Raw genomic sequence first — 7,808 nt, 5'->3', positions numbered from 1 at the left:
GAAAAAGGAACTTCACTTTATGCAAAGCAAGTTTCTCAACCAAGTTAATGGCTTTCTAGAAAACACATTTTCCCTAATTTGGCAGATGATTAAATGGGCAGATTGACAATTACCAAGCTTGTCCCTGAGTCGTAAATCACATGTATCTTCCTCAGTAGAGAAATCTATGCTATTTTTTTCCAGCAATGTGTATTATTATAGTCTGTCATAACTGCTACATATGTATATTCACTGGCTTTTTTCCCAGCACTAGTCATGGACTACATACTGTATAAACAGCTAGTTACATTGAATGGAAAGTTCATTCTTATTCACATCAGAAGCCTTGCCAACAAATCCAATGGGGCCCAGATGAGCAATGTGTTCCAGTCTGATATAGATATGTATCCTCATCAATAAAATATGTAATAAATTCTGTCCACAGGTAATATTCAAACTGAGGGGAGGAATTTATTAAAACAAAAAGGTTAAAATTAAATAACTCCTGCATGTGCTTAAGCAGCTGGCTTTGTGATCTACATACCTCAGAAGAAATCTGTTTCATTTTTTACAAAAGGCCAACATAAATCAACCTTTGCACATATTCCTAGATATCAACCTGTTAAATCTATAATGCATATGGTGTTCAATGTATTTAATATTTCAAAGAAGATAATGGTATATGAGGAAAAATATGCTTGGCTTAATATATACAATACTATGAACTTTATGAGAGTCAATTTAGTATAGTAGTTAAAGCATTAGGCTAGAAATTGTGAGACTGTGAGTTCTAATCCTATCTTAGACATGAAGCCAGTTGAGTATCCTTGGGCCAGTCATTACTCTCAACCTTAGGAAAGAATGACAAACTACTTCCAAAAATCTTGCCAAAAAAACTGCAGGGTCTAAGTCCAGGCAGTGTCCAGGAGTCAAAATTGTTTCAAAAAGTGGGTTCCCTCCAAGATGACATGCTGACCCGGGGTGAGGGGTAGGGGGGTGTTTGCTTCTCCTGCCAACAAACAGCTGATTTTGCTGCCAAAGCAGATTCCTTAATACTCCACTCACTAGATCAAATGGAAACAGCTTGGAATGACCCATGACAATTTATGGTCAACTGTGGACTCTGCTGGGAAGAGGAATCCTAAAGATTGCAATTCCTGATAAGAGCAGTTGGAGTGTCCTGTTTGCATCTTTTCTCTCAGCTTTCAGTTTTTTTAAGCACACATTGGTTTTCAACTGCACATTTCATAATTTGATTCTTATTTTTAAATGCTAACTGACAGATTGAAGGCTGCTTTACTCTAACTTACTGGATTTTAATGTTAACTTTCTTTCATTACTTTATTGGGTTTTTTCCTGCTCTGAATTACTTTTGCTTTCCATATAGAAACTAACAGCAAATTTCTGAGTACTGAAACCAACCAGATTGGATTAACATCTATATCAGATTTTACTACAGGGTTTAACTCTTACAAAGCTCTGGTTTGGATTTTTTTCTTTTTAAATTTTTGATGGAAGTTTTCCCTTTTTTTCCTTTTTTTTTCTTCCCAACTTCATTATGAGAAATATCATCTTAATTAACTGCAGCCATTTTGTTACAGTATATTTATGCTTTTTGTCTGTGAAAGGAATTGTTTTGGAAGTGGCTTGTATATGTTCAGATGCATTAAAAATGCAAATAATGCACCAACTTAAAAATAAAAGTTGGTGGTTACCTTCACAGGAAAAAAAGTGTTTTTTAACTTACAATTTCCAATTAAAAACTTGGGTAAAAATCTTGATAAAATCACATGGGTTTCAAATCAACCTAAATAGAATATCATGATTCAAATAATTGCAGCAACCCAGATCTACAATTGGACTGACTAATCTAAACCGATGCTGGCAGATTTGAAGAAATAGCAGCATGGCTGGAAAGCAGAAGGCCTATTGCAGACATTTGAAGGAGATCTGGATTATACAGACTAAGAATTTGTATGAGTCATAAACTGGACTTTCTTAAGAAGATGGACTTACCATAGCTGAGTGGTAAACAATTGGGACTGGACTTTTCTGGGTCAATTTTGGAAAATGGATTTATTATACCTAACCAGAAAGCAACTGACAAAAGACTTTCTATCTTGGTTCACAGTAAGACTGCTTCAACAATGGGTATGGTGGAGATATTTACAGAAGGGATGTAAGATATTGGAAGATGAGATATTGGTGTGAAAGCTTTCACTAAAAATCTTATAGGAAAATTTTATTATTAAGAACCAAACAAAGATATTTGATCCTGGATAGATCAAAGGTAATGATTGTGGTCATTTGAGGCAAATAAGAAGTAGTTGTAGATTTTCTACAAGTTAAATACAATGACAGATTGTTAACAGAGGGCTTTGAATTTTAACTTTTCTGTTGAATTACTTGTTAACTATATAATTTTTACATATACTGTAATAGATAAATGACACACTAAGTTGGTTGTAAATAGCTGTAGAAGTTTATAGATTATGAGCCTGCTTCACAAAGGGGAAAACTAACATTATTACAATATATATATATATATATATATATATATATATATATATATATATATATATATATATGTATATGTATATATATATATATATATATATATATATATATATATATATATATATATATATATATATATATATTGTAATCAAGCAGAGGAAATAATGTTTGTTTATCGTTTTTTTGTCCTTTTTAATACACATTTTTAATGTTCCATCCATTTTTTATTGTTGTTTCTTATTTTTTAAAATTTTTATTTTAACTTTTGAATAAATAATTTTAAAAAAGAGTGCGTGCTTGCATGCATACAAGGGCACCAACCCCCATGGACGTAATATGACTACATCAGTTTCTACGACAGGATTTATGTATGTCTATGATTCAAATATCTATCTTTCAGAAATAAAATGCCAACTGCCTTCTAAGAGAGAATAAATGTATCATTTATTATTACGGATGGTAATGTACTATTATCAGAGACAATATACATATCAATAAAACCTGCTACAGAACATGAAAGGAATCAGCTGTTATTTCTGGTTTCTATTTATTTGGTTCTCATAAATAATATTATTTTTATATTTTCTTTTTGTATATATTTCTCTTATGCTCTTAAACCCAGCTGTCCAAATCAACATTTTATCTGCTATTTCTTGAAGATAAATGTATAATCTAAATGCAATCTTCTTGTCTCCTGATATATTTTGATAATAAAAAATATCTAATAAAGTAACACAAGTAAAATGACTCTTCTAATTCTGGAATTCTGGAATTACCAAACATGACAGAGTTTTGAAATGGTGCTTCAGAGTCAGCACATATTACACACTGGATTATTACTATTAAGGACCAAGCCACTGGCTAAGGAATGCATGAATCATGTTTGTCAAGAAGATAGCAATTAATAAATTAACAAATATCAACTCTCAACATTACCAGTATTTCTTTGCAAACCTGGACAACTCTAGAATTCTCAACAAAGACGACTGAAGAATAATTTCTCTCTTTTGTGACTATCACTTGTGAGTGTGGACTGTTGGTTTGTAAAATCATCTCTCCTATCTGATTGAGTTTATGCAGAAAATAATGAGATTCTTTCCCATTTGTCTAAAGGTTGTTGAAACCTCAGAAATAACTCTGATAAGTGAGATTCATCCATTGAGTAAAAGTACCTCAGGACTGGAGTGATCCCTTTCATCCATGGAGAACAGATTCTAAATCCAATCTGTAGGTTCTGTGAGGAAAACAAACAAATAATCCTTAATGTATGTAACAGAAGAACTATTCCCAGAATTGAAAATGAATTTTCCTACATGTATGAGTAACTTTTAAAAAGTAATAATATGCCTTTTTGTATAAAAATAAAAATTTGTAATTTCTTCGTTTACTGGTTCACATACATTTGCTCTGAAGTAAAGAGTTTTGCAGTGTTTTCACTGCAAACATCAATAGCTTAGATTGCACTAAGTTCCATTATTTATGCTCTCTATGTGAGCTCCAGATAAATCAGGATTCACCTAAAAATGTAAAATAAAAATCAGAAAAAGTAGCCACAGTAAACAAGCATCTAATGACCATATATTAATTCTACCTTCAATGACATTTAATACCATATAATAACCTTGTGCTATCTTTCCTTCCATGTCAAAATAGTTTTTGCTGTTTCGCTTAATGTATTGCCATTCCCAAACAAGGATGTAGCTGAAGTTTGCCTATGGCTATGCAGCACTCTGTACTAGTGCAAGCTTGATGAACAGCATCAGGAGTCCATTAGAGATGGAATGTTTTATTTAAGTACTCAGTTGGTAACTGACTAACATATTTCCCTTAGCAATTTGCTCACCCTAATTGATAAAACCATTCTTGCCATTTCAAAAGTTTCAGAAGTTTTGGAACTGTGAGAACTGTAAACACCTGCAGATTAAGCAATACAGAAAATTATGTAAAAGAAAATATTGGTTATGCTATTATTTTTAAAGAAAAAAGCCCTATTCTGATTTAAATGTTTTTTAAATAAAAATTTTACTTCTATATTATTAAAACATGTTTTTTACCTTGTCATTCTACAGCTACATATATTTTTATGTACAATTTATAATAATTATTGATAGGACAAATTCAGTTATTGATAGGACAAATTCTATAAATCAAATTCAGTGGCAATAAATCCAGAAACTTGGAGAATTGAAAGGATATTCTTCTTTTCTTAAAAATGTGGCATGTCAGTATGCAATACTCCAGGCTGAAGTGGAGAGAAATGAGAGGAGGAGGGAGGGAGGGAGGGAGGAGAGAGAGAGAGAGAGAGAGAGAGAGAGAGAGAAATGTTTCATTACTACTGCAATGTTTATACAAATGCTAGAACAGGAGATGGGGGAATTCAGATTTCAAATATATGCTTACTTCTTTAAAGTTAGCACTGTAAATGTCTAACAATTATGTCTTTTTAGAAAAGTAAAGTGCATTGTGACATTTTTGTTTTAATTAGTGACTTGTCTCGTAGTGGTCGTGTTTAGAAGAAAGGAACAAGGAGTTTCTTTAAAGAACTAAAAAAATGCTCTGAATGTCAGAGTTATGGCAAACAGAAATTAGTTCAGCACTGGAAAAGATCATTGCAGGTCTTTAAGAATAGTAGGGTGGTAATATCATATGCCTAATTCCATAATTCTGAGATTGCTAGGCTGAATGTGATTTCTTATACTCTTAGGTGCACACCCCTTGCCCTCCAAAAATGGTTACTAGATTGTAATTTTTAATGTTATAAGAAAAGACAATTATTAAATATGTAACTGGAAAGTAACCTTATTAAATGTATTTCATTGCTCCTGATATAAAATTATATTTTGCTCTATTTTAGCAGCATAACCTTTAATGATCAGGTTATTGTACATCTGTCTGCAGTATTGCATTTAGGCTTTCATGGTCCTCCAGACAAGAAGCACCAACCATGAATACTTATGCTATTTTTATTGTAAGGTTACAGAATCTTGCAAAATACATATCTTCTCTCTTGCCTTCACAAGTCAAGAAACTAGGAAGGGTCCCTCTGAGAATTTCCACATCCCATTCTTCTGTGGACTAAGCTGCCTCTTACCTGCCTAGTTTGCAGCTTCTTCTCCTGTCCTGCTAGGACTTTCTTACAGACCATTAGAGTTATACTGCAGGATTAGATGGTTATACAATCTAAGAAGCATTAAAATATTGTAGCATAAATGAATCTTTTAAGCTAATTGTTCAATCACAACAGGGAATAAAGATAAGGAAATAGGGATGTGTAGGAAGATTGGTGAAAACATTCTGAAGCAAAAATGAGATAATAAGGTCTTTTCACTTATGATCGTACTTTTTGAACAAATATGGGAACCACCCAGGGCAACTCATTTAGAGTTATGGGTTCAGTGCAGAACAAGTCACGAGAAAATTTCTTAAAACTGGTGTGACTAATTGGACAAGATTAACAGTTTCTCAAAAGCCATAATTATTTCAGATCCTATTTCATATAAGTGAAACTAGTGGCCTTGGGTCAATAACATGTCTTAACTCATTATTTTTGATCTAGTTGCAAATATTCACTGATACTTTAAGCTAGAAAAATGATTCATTACTCCCATAATTCTTTACTTACAAAGATCACCAGAAATGCCTGGAGTGAGAAGAAGTTGTCCCAATAGTTATAAGTTACTATTTAAGTCACAAAAAAGAATTGACTTATACCTACCAATTAAGAGAAATCTGCTGAAAGTATTGTAAGAAAAAGTTATTTTATATAATTATTCTATTAATTAAAGAGGAAGGGGTGAAAAAAGGCCAGTTAATAAATTTAGTCCGAAATCCATCAAAAATTAAGCATCAGCTGGTTAATTGGGTATAGCTTCTTCTTCTTTTTTGAGTAACCAGTGTTTGGGATTGAGTGTAGCTCTTCTCAAAGTTCTATAATTTGTTATCTGATTGTAATTTTTACCTACATGAGAGGGTAGGACAGAAATACATTTATTTGATAATACATTTTGCTTATTATGAATAAATAATAATAACAGTAACAATAATATAACAATAGCATTTAGGCTTATATAATGCCCCATAGTGCTTTACAGCACTATGTGTGTGGTTCATAATGTAGAAGCATTATTTCCCCCAACAATCCAGACCTTCATTTTATTGACCTCAGAAGGATAGAAGAATCAACCTTGAGCCTCATCAGAATTGAACTCTAGGCTGTGGCCAGAGTTTGTTTGCAATACAGCATGCTAACCACTGTGCCACCAGGGCTCCTTATATATGCATCAGAAGTAATATGCCATTCAGGTAGAAATTCAAAGAGATAAGACAAAGAATCACAGACCCATAGACTACTTCTTTATACCCATGGGATTGTCATAATCTTACTCAATAATAAATCAATAATAAATACATTTGAAATTTTACCACATCAAGTGATAAATACATTAACAAACAATTATTTAGGCAGCAAAAACATTCGCTAGAGAAATGCATGCAACATTGATTGAATTAATTCTGTATACCAATATTTAATGAATTTAACAAACATTATACACAGGAATGCAGAAATAAAGTCTGACATTGCCTAACTCCAGGATGATTTTGGATAGCTCATAATAAAAACTGATAATAGCAATAGCAATAGCACTTAGACTTATATACCGCTTTACAGCCCTCTCTAAGAGTCAACATATTGCCCCCACAATTTGGGTCCTCATTTTACCCACCTCAGAAGGATGCAAGGCTGAGTCAGCCTTGAGTCCAGTGAGATTTGAACTGCCAAATTGCAGGCAGCCAAGCAGTCAGCAGAAGTAGCCTGCAGTACTGCACTCTAACCACTATGCCACCATGGCTCATAATCAAATGCAAGAACAATTAACAAAACCATTAAAAGGAAATAAAAGAGAATGAAAATTATAATATAGTCCTGGCAAAGGAGTCACTGAATACTGTGAAATCCAATGGCTACAAATACAATCAAATAGTCACAATACAAATGTATATATACAGAAACTCTTTGTCTGACAAAGGAATGCTTGGGAGTATTATCCCATTAAACCTTGCTGCCAAGCATTTAGTTGTTTTATTGCCTTCTCTTTCCTCAGTGAGGGAGGGAAGAATGCCAGTGGAGGAACCCTATATGTAATAGAAATAAAAATTGGATACATTATTCTTTTATATCCTCAGTAAGTCATAATTTCTTCCAAAAGGAACTATTCTCTTTCAGCACAAGTGTTTGTTTATTTTCATATATCCTATCACCCTTGATGAGGGAGATACTAATGGATCCCAGAGTGTCCCGCATTCACTAACAC

At 32.9% G+C, this 7,808-nt stretch overlaps 1 long non-coding RNA gene across 1 annotated transcript in view; it reads right to left on the bottom strand.

Annotated features, from left to right (window-relative positions):
- Positions 1–2,920: 2,920 nt before the first annotated feature.
- Positions 2,921–7,808, bottom strand: part of LOC148128248 (uncharacterized) — a 101,306-nt gene continuing 96,418 nt past the window's right edge. Inside the window, exon 2 of the long non-coding RNA XR_015741535.1 lies at positions 2,921–3,730. This is a non-coding gene — a long non-coding RNA (uncharacterized LOC148128248). The remainder of the gene's footprint in view (positions 3,731–7,808) is intronic.

This window comes from Pseudonaja textilis, chromosome 1 (genome assembly GCF_049901715.1).
Source record: "Pseudonaja textilis isolate UNSWEBS1 chromosome 1, rPseTex1.2, whole genome shotgun sequence".
Lineage (NCBI taxonomy): Eukaryota > Metazoa > Chordata > Lepidosauria > Squamata > Elapidae > Pseudonaja > Pseudonaja textilis.
The sequence above is the reverse complement of the archived record's forward strand: the minus strand, read 5'-3'. Positions and strand labels throughout refer to the sequence as shown.